The sequence below is a fragment of the Canis lupus genome, chromosome 14 (assembly GCF_011100685.1).
Source record: "Canis lupus familiaris isolate Mischka breed German Shepherd chromosome 14, alternate assembly UU_Cfam_GSD_1.0, whole genome shotgun sequence".
Lineage (NCBI taxonomy): Eukaryota > Metazoa > Chordata > Mammalia > Carnivora > Canidae > Canis > Canis lupus.
Genome location: NC_049235.1, coordinates 11,157,753 through 11,170,250, shown reverse-complemented (window position 1 = coordinate 11,170,250; position 12,498 = coordinate 11,157,753). Strand labels below are relative to the sequence as shown.

At 34.2% G+C, this 12,498-nt stretch overlaps 1 long non-coding RNA gene across 7 annotated transcripts in view; it reads right to left on the bottom strand.

Annotated features, from left to right (window-relative positions):
• Window positions 1-12,498, bottom strand: part of LOC102156199 — a 422,250-nt gene that overhangs the window by 258,044 nt on the left and 151,708 nt on the right. For 2 of the 7 annotated variants that reach the window (XR_005369328.1, XR_005369330.1), the window contains exon 7: window positions 8,669-8,842. The exons of 2 other annotated variants lie outside the window; for them this stretch is intronic. This is a non-coding gene — a long non-coding RNA (uncharacterized LOC102156199). Of the gene's footprint in view, window positions 1-4,533; window positions 4,671-8,348; window positions 8,450-8,668; window positions 8,843-12,498 lie in introns of those variants that run through there. 3 more of the 7 variants (XR_005369327.1, XR_005369329.1, XR_005369331.1) reach the window with 3 other exon arrangements.

The window sequence follows — 12,498 nt, the reverse complement described above, 5'->3', positions numbered from 1 at the left end:
CTAAGAAAATCTCTTCAGTGGGGTTAAAAATAGGTTGAATTATATTTGAAGAGAGAAGGGTACACTAAAGCTGAGCGATCTCAACAAATAATCATCAAAAAACTGTAGAGTAAATTAAATGTCAAAACAATTATGTGGGTTTTGGCACTAACTGAAAGATTTTTGTATCTAAGAAAGAAGACTTTTACATTAATAATATGAAATTAACTCCATTTCTAAAAATCTTAAGTAATTAATAAATACCTCTAAGGAACCCACTGAAATTTTGTGAATTTAAAAAAATCATATCTCAAAATTAAAAGATATAGTTGAAGCATGCAGAGTGTGCACAACCCATAATTTATATAACTTTAATACTTGATCTTATAGTACTTAGAGTTTATTTTTAAAATATTTTTGGGTATTTATCTTTCAAAGATAAGTATGTATGGTATGTTTAGCATTAAAGTTGGAATATATGTATTTAGCAAATAAAAAACAAAAATGTTTCTTAGAATTTGCATTCATGTTAATCTTATTCACTTTGATAGACAATGATGTTTCTCAAATTATTAGAAGTCTTATCAATTTTCATTTCCTTATAACTGCTTTCTTCTGTCTCTAATATGAAAGTACTAAAATTTTATCATCTTGATTTAAGAGTCACAAGGCAATATAGTTAGCATGTCCACTGTCACTGAAGATTCATATGAGAGAAAAAATGTGTTTTTTTGGAGGCCTGATCACAACATAAGTAATAAAAGTATGTACTAAAACCCATAATCTTATATCACAGATCTTCAAGTTTACTTATCAATTCATAATCATACTTATTCTTGCCTTTTATCTCTTTTTTATCATTTAAAAAATACTCTAATACCTCCTTTTCTCTGCCATCATGGTGTGTGTGGTGGCCTATTTCTCACCATGTCTTTTCCTAAGACTTTCAGGATCAAGGGATTCCTGGCCAAGAAACAAAAGTAGCATCATCCGATCCCCCAGTGGATTCAGATGAATGAAAACTGGTAATAAAATCAGATACAACTCCCAGAAGAGGCACTGGAGAGGAACCCAGCTGTGGCTATAAGGGATCACGCATGAGATAGCATGATATCTATGCTCCATAATGGTAATGTGCTTGTATCTTATCACTCTGTAAGCATCACTACTACCTGAACAATAGAAATGTTTTATCAGAGAAATGTTTTCTCTGTTACTATGTTTCTGCTCCAGTAAGTTGGTTCAGTAATAAATATGTGAGAACTTAAAAAAAAAAACTCCTAATATGTTTCATGTTTCAACACTACAAACACACAAATTCTCAATTATTCTCCATTAGTTTTCATAATGCCACATTATCAACTACAATTCCTTAAATACAACAGAATCATATGCCAAATAAAAGCATAGAACTAACATTTTGGAAAATCTACCATTTTCTTGAGTAGTTATATTGAAACATCTTGAGCCATAGAAAAATATATATGAGAACACTGACCTAGAAATCAAATTTTAATTTTATGTCATTATTTGCCAAATGATAAAATGTAAATGTATATACCAAAGAAAAAGTACATGTTATGGAAAGAAATGCTCAGTAAATTCAGTTCCCTTATAAACATTACTTTTAGCTAGCTTATCAGATAATATAATAAAAAATCATTAGAATATGTTTGTTAGGGATGAGTCTTAAAGTTCATCAGAAATCTCACCTTTTTGGGGCACCTGGGTGACTCAGCAGTTGAGCATCTGCTTTTGGCTGTCCCAGGGTCAAGTCCCACATTAGGGGAAGCCTGTTTCTCCCTCTGCCTATGTCACTGCCTCTCTCTCTGTGTTTCTCATGAATAAATAAATAAAATCTTAAAAAAAAAAAGAAAGAAATCTCACCTTTTTTGTGACAGAGAAGGTAGCCATATTTCTTTCATTCTGCAGACAAAAATTTTCCTGAGATAACTATAAATTACAAAGGTTAAATCCCTGAATAGGGAAATATAAATATTCCAAGACTTAGGTTTCTCATAGATATATGATACTAACTACTTACCCAGAACAACATCACATATTGGGCGACTTATCTTCACAGCTCCAAATGAAACTTAGAGCATATATATATGGTGGAGCATGTTCTATCCGAGAGAATGTATGCGTTGATATAATTGGTTAATGTCTCGTGATGTGACGTATTTGGCAGCTGTCTCTATCATATTGGCCAATATAGGCATACAAAACAAGAGCTAATTATAGGTGAGTCTTCAACATTTCTGAACCAGTTATCTACATCCTATGGGGGGCTGCTATGAAAGAAGGTTATCAAAGATTATTAAAGAGAAAATTGAAGCTGGGCAGGAGAGAAGGTGGTCCACAAACACTCTGCTAATGATAGGAGGGAATCTCAATTTTTAGAACTGATAAGAAAAATCTCTTACCAGAAAATTTATATATATATCCAAATATGTACCTGAATGAGATGCATTATAAATTTGGCAATTCAAACCTGTGTGTGGAGTTGGGGAGGGGGAAGGAATGGGCTATCCAATAAGAGGTGTTGGGTCTACTAGGTTCTAGTGAAACCTAATTTGGAAAAATTAAATCTGGATCCAAACCTCCTGTGGTGTAGGTCTCAGTCTATCAATAACCAATGTTGTGGCTGGAGTGTCCCTTGCAGTTCTTATTATGATTGCAAGATGTCCTCAGAAAACTTTGAAAGAGACAAGGTTTATTACTTACAAGAACCTGGAAACCACACGGCACAGTTGGAGCCACACAGATCACAGGGGTTTGGGAGAGAGTGCGGGCTTGGGGTTCTACTTTTATTGGGGTCCAGAGTACAGGACTAGGGTTTCACAGGCTAACTCTGTATTGGTGAATTTAAACCATAAAAAATGACAAATGGTAATGATATTTACAGAAATATTATGAGTGTTGCCCAAATATAAGAAGTTCCCACAAATCAATAAGAAAATGATCATAAAAGTAATAAATGAATAAACAGAGAATTCATGTAATAAAATGAAAGTGGTTCTCAAATTTATTTAAAGATACTGAACCTCATTAATAACTAGAAAAATGTAAATAAAAACTACTTCATCAAATTGGAAAAGATGAAAAAATTTGATGAAGCACTATAGTGGAAAACCTATCTTAAATCATGAATTCTCATCCATTGTTAATAAATTTATAAACTGGTGACAGCATATACATCATAATTTGGCAACGTTTTCAAAATTACAGATGTTCATACCCATTGGCATACCAATGCATTTGGAATCTGTTATAGAAATATGCATGCAGAGATATGAAATAATTTATGTATAAGGTTATTCATTATATCGCACTGATAATAGCAAAATGTTAATAACAAGATAGATTTATAGCAATAGGAGATTCATTAAATAACTATAGTAGATCTATACAATAGAACACTGATATAAAAGAATGAAGAAGATTTTATGGATCATATGCAAGAACACTCAAACATGCATTTGCATGTAAAAAAATGTAAGTTGAAAGTGAAAATGGCAGACTAGGGAACTCTAGGGGCCCATCCTCCCCTAGAAATACTGAAAAATCTGACAAAAATGGTCAGAATCAACCTTATTGGAATTGGAACTCTAGAATATTCTCAGAGGTTTACAGCAACCAGGTGAAAGGGGTTATTCTGTATGTTAGTAAATTGAACACCAATAAAAAATAAATTAAAAAAAAAAAAAAGGAAAACAATGAAGGAAACACAGTAGACTTTTGTGGTGTTTTGACTTATGCCATTCCCCTCCGTAGATTGGCAACTCACATTCCCGGTATCAGTTCTAGTTCTGGAGGGAGCAGATAGGACCTGGTTCTCAAAAAACTGTATTTGTCTCATTTGACCACCCTGGAAGCTCCCCGAGGGATTAGCACAAAGGGCTTGCTTTTATTTTACTTATAACTCTCAAGGCAGAGAGTCCACTATGCAAGAGAATTCCTTAAAAACAACGAAAGGAAAATAAACTAGCTACTGTCACCTAAGACAAAGGATATCAGTTGGGGTAAACAATAAGACATGCTGAAAAGTCTGGCAAGAAAAGCTGCAAAGTGAATTCTTTTGGGGAATAAGGGCCTTGAGAGCCTCCAACACTGGTGAATCTAAAAGGCCACATGCATACAACAAAAATGTACCAAAACCAGATTTAGAACTTTTGTGTAGTGGGCAAAATTTAAGGTCATTAGGATGTTTCATTAGGGACTAGTAAAATGTCGGTGTCAGAGATCTTTTTCTCCTGCTTATCAATTTCTTCAAAGAACCCTCTAACCTAACCTGAATATCTTTCATATCTGTGTTAGCCATTAGACTGCGAACTATCTATGCTAGACATAGTAATATCTCAGTTATAGAGCCACTGTCTAGCATAGTAATTAATTCATACTTCACACACTAATTCACGCAAAACAGACAAAAATCAGAAGTATTAAAGAATAAATAAAATAATATGTGCTATTTCCCCTGGTAAATCATGTCATGGCGTAGTTATGGGTAAAGAGTCAGAGGGCAAGAGATTCGTTACCTGATTCAGCTCTTCAATAAAGACCCAAAGGATATTCAGCTACCTTTGAAGTCAAGTGTAGGAGGTATGAGAACCACAAATATAGAGAAATTACACTGGACCACATAAAACTACATACACTTTGGAGTGGAAATAGAAGGCACTTTGTGACTGAAAAAAAGGAGAGAAAAAATGTGCAGGTAATTATTTTATAATCAAAATAAAACTAAAGCTGTACATCTAAACATTAAACAGATACTAGATTTTTTAAAAAAATGCATAAAGAAATTTAAATATTCTCTCCAAAGACATATATTGAAGAAGAATTTAAAGTTGAAATTACACGTTTTTAAATGAACTCCTAAGCAAAACATTCAAGAAGGGGAAGAATTAAAAAGAGCTTTGGAGGAAGTGGATTTTTAATTATACAGTTAAAAAAAAAGAATTATACAGTTTTAATGTAATCTATTAGTTCAGTCTTAGAGAACCAGATTACAGGATAGAAGAAAGTTTAAAATCAGTAGATAGGTGTTTATCAGACATGAGGAATTTGGACTGCCATGTATCTCTTCTCAGGCTCTAGTCATGGATCTGAGGAAGGGATTCAAGCTTTCACCTCAAGAAAAAAGAACACAGAGCTGAAGAACTGTGGGGAAAAAATTGTACCAGTTGAAAAAAGAGAAAAGTAAAATAATGGGGGCCTAAGAAAAATTCCTGCAGGAACAAGGAAACCAAATATCATCCTGTAGATTCAGAAGAAATAAAAAATTGACGCTTAAAAAATTTAAAGCAATCTGGGTTGTCTTTAATGAATGAAATAAAAAGATGGCCATTCACCAACATAAAAGATTTCCAAAAATAATACTGCTTACGTGTTTCTTTTGGAAAGAAAAATGTTAAAACTGTATTCCAAATAACTGAGATGAGAAGATACCAAAACTGAAGCATGCTTTCAATTTAGTATTAGGACTTAGTAAAAAAACTTATGAAAGTAATTTCAAAACAGAATTCAAAGATTCTACTTAAAAGAAAACATATGTGATAAAAATATAATTTAATCTCAAAGCATCCAAATACCAAATCATATAGACTCACTGTAAATCATACCCACATATGTGTTTATGTAACTATAAGCAAAATTTTCAATTAACAATTGTAAATTGGCAAAAGGAATAAAACCAGCTCTATCTGAGCTAATTATGCTTGTATTACTTAAAATCAGTAGGAAGATTAATAATTCTTTAAATAGTGCTGAGAGGACTGATCAATAATTTTGAAAGAAAAAAGTAACTAGGATTCTTACTTCACAGAAATAGATTCCAGGAGAAAATACTGAAATGCTAAGAAAATATCACAGCACTAACAATAGTTGACTGGATATTTAACAATATTGGAGAATAGGGAACAAACTCAAAATGGATGAAAGACCTAAGTGTGAGACAGACAGAAATCCATCAAAATCCTAGAGGAGAACACAGGCAGCAACCTTTTTGACCTCCGCTGGGGCAACTTCTTGCTAAGCACACTTCCAGAGGCAAGGGAAACAAAAACAAAACTGAATTATTGGGACTTCATCAAGATAAAAAGCTTTTGCACAGCACAGAAAACAATCAACAAAGCTGGGACGTGTGGGTGGTTCAGTGGTTGAGTGTCTACCTTTGGCTTAGGGTGTGATCCAGGGGGTCCTGAGATCAAGTCCCACACCGGGCTCCCCACAGGGAGCCTACTTCACCCTGTGCCTATGTCTCCACCTCTCTCCGTGTCTCTCATAAATAAATAAATAAACAAACAAACAAATAAATAAATAATAAAATCTTAATTAAAAAAAACAATCAACAAAACTAAAAAGGCAACTTGTGGCATGGGAGAGGATATTGGCAAATGACTATCAGATAAAAGGGCTAGTTTCTAAAATCTATAAAGAACTTATCGAACTCACCCCCCCCCCCGAAAAAAAATCAGTCAGGAAATAGGCATAAGACATAAACAGGCATTTCTCCAAAAAAGAAATACAGATGGCTAACAGACACATGAAAAAATGTTCAACATCACTTGGCATAAGGGAAATACAAATCAAAAGCACAATGAGATACCACCTCACATAGGTCAGAATGGCAAAAATGAACAACTCAGGAAACAACAGATGTTGACCAGGATGTAGAGAAAGGGGAACCCTCTTACACTGTTGGTGGGAATGCAAACTGGTACAGCCACTCTGGAGAACAGTGTGGAGGTTCCTCAAGAAGTTAAAAATAGAGCTACCTTATGACCCAACAATCCTACTTCTAGGTATTTATCCAAGGATACAGAAATATTGATTCAAAGGGACACCTGCACCCCAATGTTTATAGCAGCAATGTCCACAATAGCCTTTAAAAAAAAAAAAAAAAAGAAAAAGAAACAGAGATCCCGGGGTGGCGCAGCGGTTTAGCGCCTGCCTTTGGCCCAGGGCGCGATCCTGGAGATCCAAGATCGAATCCCACGTCAGGCTCCCGGTGCATGGAGCCTGCTTCTCCCTCTGCCTATGTCTCTGCCTCTCTCTCTCTGTGTGTGACTATCATAAATAAGTAAAAATTAAAAAAAAAAAAAAACTTAAAAAAAAAGAAACAATATTTCAAAAGACAAGTTGAAAATGTTTGTTATTCAAAGGTAAATGGCAAATATATTTTTAAAATCAATACAAAACAGACAAATCTATAGAAAACAATGAAACTGAAGAGGAAATTCACACAAATTTTCTCTCATTCTCTTTTCCACACACACACCCGCAAACATAAAACTTCACTAGAAATCAAAGAAATAAATTTCAATTATGAATCATAATAGAGCATAACTTTCACTTAAAACAACGCCAAAATGTCTAAGTGCTGTTGGTAAGAATCTAGGAAAATGTGATTTTATGCTGCTAGGAGGGAAGATTTGTGTACATTTTCTAAGGAACAAATGAATAATCTCCATAAAAAGCTTTAGAATTGTGTATACTTTTTTGACAAGCAATTCTACCTTTAAGATTTTATCCTAAGAAGATCACTGAGAATGTATGTAAGATTATTATCAAGGGTATTCATCACAGTCTACATACCAAAGAACACAGAAGTGACAAACTAACCAACAACAAGAAATTTCTTTTTTAAGATTAAATCCATGCAAAGGAATCCTGTATTGATATTAAAATTATATTGCAGAAAACTAATAAATGATATGGAATAGTGATTATGATCTATTTTTAATTCCAAAAAATTCTAAAAGATAGCATTTACAGTATAACTCCCTTTTTATATTTCAAATAAGTATATAAAAATATGTGAACTATATGCACACATAATAAATTGATAACTTCTTTCTAAGTTGTTGGCAATAATTTTTTTAACTTTTCAATCTTTCTTTGTATTTTATATATTTTCTAAAATTAAAAATATACCTTTTGTTAAAAGAACTATAAATATGGATATAGCTGTATGTATATGTAAATTTATGACTGTTTAATTAATCTCTTCTAGGCATTCATCCAGAAGAAATTACTAGAAGTGTTGAGAATTGTTTGGCTATAATTATTTTTGTCATGAGATTAGTCGTAATAGCCAAAATTTGGATATATACTTAATCTAGGAATTTATTACATAAATTTTGCTGAATCTATTTTATGGAAAATCATGCAGCCATTAAAGTTCATATTCTCCTACATTATTTCATGACTTTGGAAAATGCTAAAAAAAACTAGAATAAGATAAATTACTTTATATCACATTATCTCAATCTTATAGGAGACTGTGTACACACACACAGAACACACACACACAGAACAAAACTTTTACACTAAGGAGAGACATGGAAATAGAGAATACATACAGGCTGTAAGTGAGTCTGGCATTCCAGTCCTAATGATTTATAGTAGTCCCCCCTTATCTGTGTGTGTGGGGGGGATACATTCCGAGATCTTCCAGGGATGCCTGAAACCACAGATAGTACCAAACCCTAAATACTATTTTTTGGTGTAGTATATACTGATGATAAAACTTAATTTATAAACCAGGCATGTAAGAGATTAATAACAATAACTACTAATAAAATAGAATAACCATAAAAATAAACTGTAATAAAACTTATGTAATAAAACTTATGAGATGGTCTCTCATCTCTTTTGAAATACCTTATTGTGAGGTACTCACCCTTATTCTTCTTGTGATGGTATGAGATGATAAAATGCCTATGTGATGAGATGAATTGAGGTGAATGATATAGACATTGAGATGAAGTGTTAGGCTACTGTTGACCTTCTGACCATATGTTAGAAGGAGGATTATCTGCTTCCTGACCACAGTTGACTGAGGGTAACTGAAACCCTAGAAAGTGAAACCACAGATAAGGGGGAACTACTGTTCTTCACAGAATGATGAAGGAATCAGCAGATTCATTCAATAAATCAGCCAATTAGAGTAATTATCAATGATGACAGAGATAAAATAATGTTAGTGACTAAAGTATATTGATTATGAGTTAATTTACAGCCTGAATAGAGGTGTCCAACATATTAACCACTTGTGTATTAGGCTTTGTCTCAATCTACTTCTTTATCAATAAGGTTGTCATCATTATATATTGTATATTAAGGTATACTTATCAAATTTTCAGTTGCCATAATGCCAGAATCAAATACTAATATATAATACAAGAATAATTTACAGTTTTCAATATACTAGAGCAATGAGATGAAACTAATAATACAAAATTTGACAGATAAAAAAATGAAGTACTAGCATTAGATTCAAGACACACTAGCCCATTTGTATGATAAGGAAACCAGAATTTGTTGTAACAGAACTTGCTGAAACAGCAAGTTGTTTCAATAAAAAACAAACAAACTCAACTATTGTAGATTCAAGCCCAGTAGCCAAAAGAATAGCAACCCTTTTCCAAAATGAATACAATCTTATGCTGCATTAATGGGAAACATAGTGTCCACAAAAAGGCAAATCTCATAATTCTTTTCAATATCTAGAATAGTACGTTCTGCTCCAAAAACACTTTAAGATACTATGAACAAAGGATAGTGACCAGGATGATAAATGTTTAGGAAAACATCAGGAAAGCTTGTGGGAACTGATCATGTTGAAATGGAAAAGAGAAGCTGTATGTGAAATACAATGGCTATTTTAAATCAGATTTGTCCAGTGAGGAGATTGATTATACATTCCATGCAGCCCAAGAATAGGAATAGGACAATTGAAAGGAAGATCTAGAAAAGCTGATTTCACTTCACTATGAGAGCAAACTTGCAGATTGAGAGGCTAGAACAAAACCAAATTCTCCCCCTCCCTCCACAATATTTCATCCTGTCTTGGTTGCTAGATGCCATGGGCACAATGACATCAGTGATAAGCACAGATTAAGGGGATTAGGCCCTTTCCATATGGAAAAACAGCCAATAGAAGATGATATGGTCCATTTCAAGTTAGCAAAGATGTGTTCACTAAAGCTTAAGGTAATAGGACCTCACCTATGAACTACTAATTTTAAAGAAAAAGAAAAAGTTGGGCAGCCCAGGTGGCTGAGCGGTTTAGCGCCACCTTCAGCCCAGGGCGTGATCCTGGAGACGGGGGGGGGGGGGGGGGGGGGGGGGGTGGGGGGATCAAGTCCCACATCTGGCTCCCTGCATGGAGCTTGTTTCTCCCCCTGCTTGTGTCTCTGCCTCTCTCTCTGTGTGTCTCTCATGAGTATATAAATAAATAAATATTAAAAAAGAAAAGTTAATAGATGATAATAGAAAGCATTTGCTGAGCATAGAACTGTTGGTTCTAAATGCTTTACCCAAATTGTCTCACTTACTTCTCATAAGAATTTAATGTGTTAAAAATTATCTCCATGTTACAAATTAGGAAACTAAAAATAAGAAATGTTTTAAAAAATTGTTTTTAAGGGAATGGGATGACTGGGTGATAAGCAATAAGGAGAGCACTTGATTGGATGAGCACTGGGTGTTATATTACACGTTGGCAAATTGAATTTAAATAAAATATTAAAAAATTGTTTTTAAGTTGTCCTTGGTCACAAAGCTAGGAAGAGGATTTCATTCCCAGGTTTGTGATTTCAATGCTTATTGTCCTTCTTACTTCAGTTTTGTATCTTATTGGCACGGAGGAGGTAGAATTAGAAAATATTACTGGCATAGGCAAAAATATGAATATGGTTTTGAAAGAACCATAATGAAATCTAGAAAATAAATTAGTGATTTACTCTTTGCAAGAAGTTTCTGGAATTCAAGAAAGTGACCTTCAGACTAGCTTCTATCATTTTCTCAGGAATAGCACATATAATTCTATTTATAAAACATTTTACATTAACATGTCTTTTTTTTTACATTTAAACTTAAAGCAAATTTCTCAGAGCATCTGAAAATTCTGTTAACTAAAACTTCCACATGTTTATTACAATAAACGTCTCCTGAGGTGTCTGTGTGGTCTTGAATTGCCTTCTGAGTCATCCAAAGAATATGAATTAGGCTTAGAACAGTATTATTATTAGATATATTATACCATGCCCTTATTTCTTGAATGTGTGTGTAGTTTGACTTTTTTTGCAACCATTACTCAATTATACAGAATTTCTGGTAGCATTTTACCCAGCAGAGAGCAAACATATCAAACTCTACTTTAAGAGGTAGAAGTGGAAAATAGATTACAAAGGAAAAAAAACTATAAGAAAATATAGAAAAGTTCATAGACAAAAGAAAAAATACATTGTAGTAGGAGAAAAAGCTATTTGAAATATATATATTTTTTAGTTGAGGAGATTGACTACAAGGCAGGATAGGCAACATATCCTTGGTCAGAGAAACAAAACTTGATTGCATAAAACAGCTCAGACCTGACTAATTGGTTTATTCTTATACTTTTATCTTCTCAGGTACTCTGATACTTGAAGATCAGGAAAAGATCAGGTATCAGAGTACCTGAGAGATTTCAAGATCGTGGGAATACATCTGGGGAATTCTGACCTCATGGCTTCTAAAAGCAACACCAAAACAAACAACTATTTTTGAGAATTCTTGTAGGTAAGCCACATATCCACACAAACTTTTGTGAACACCTCCCTCCTGATCATAGATTTTCCCACTTAAATGAGAGAAGAATTTTCACAAGCAAAATCTCAGTTTCAATGAAGGCCATCAGCTGGAAGAAGATGGGAAAACTTTGTAACTATGATCAGAGAGTTTCAGACTAGAATATAGAGATCAGGTCTGGGAGACAATGCTAAGAGGAATAACTTAAGGATGGATCAGAGGCAAGGAGCCTAAAATGTTCTAAAGTTGAGAATGCAGAAAATAGCAGATGACTACAGGGATTTATATACTCGATAGTGACTAGAGACACTAATAGTACAAATCCTAGTGGATCAAATATACCACAGGGTTTCCAAGTGAAATGATTTCTGCAGTACATTGGTAGGTGGAGTGTAGGCATAAGGAGTACTAAGGCTTTTCAACATTGGCTGTGACCTTGCTCACCAGAGGAAATCCCTGTTTCTAGTGGATGGGGACACTCAAGTTTCCTTAGAAGAAGTCAGCAACAATCTGGATTGACAGAACTATTAATATGCTTATCTCTCTATTTTAGAAACAACACTGATATTTCTTTCAACCAAAGGTAAGATCAGGGAACATTATGCATTAGTCTTTGTGCCTCTACTGCTTTGTAGGTGCTCAAAAGTATTTATGACTACATTACTGAAGTGAAAAAGACGATGTGAAGAATTCAGAGAGGGGATCCCTGGGTGGCGCAGCGGTTTGGCGCCTGCCTTTGGCCCAGGGCGCGATCCTGGAGACCCGGGATCGAATCCCACATCGGGCTCCCGGTGCATGGAGCCTGCTTCTCCCTCTGCCTGTGTTTCTGCGCCTCTCTCTCTCTCTGTGACTATCATAAATAAAAAAAAAAAAAAAGAATTCAGAGAACCACAACAACCCATGCCAAGACTTCAGAAATCAATGACGCCCAAATATAAG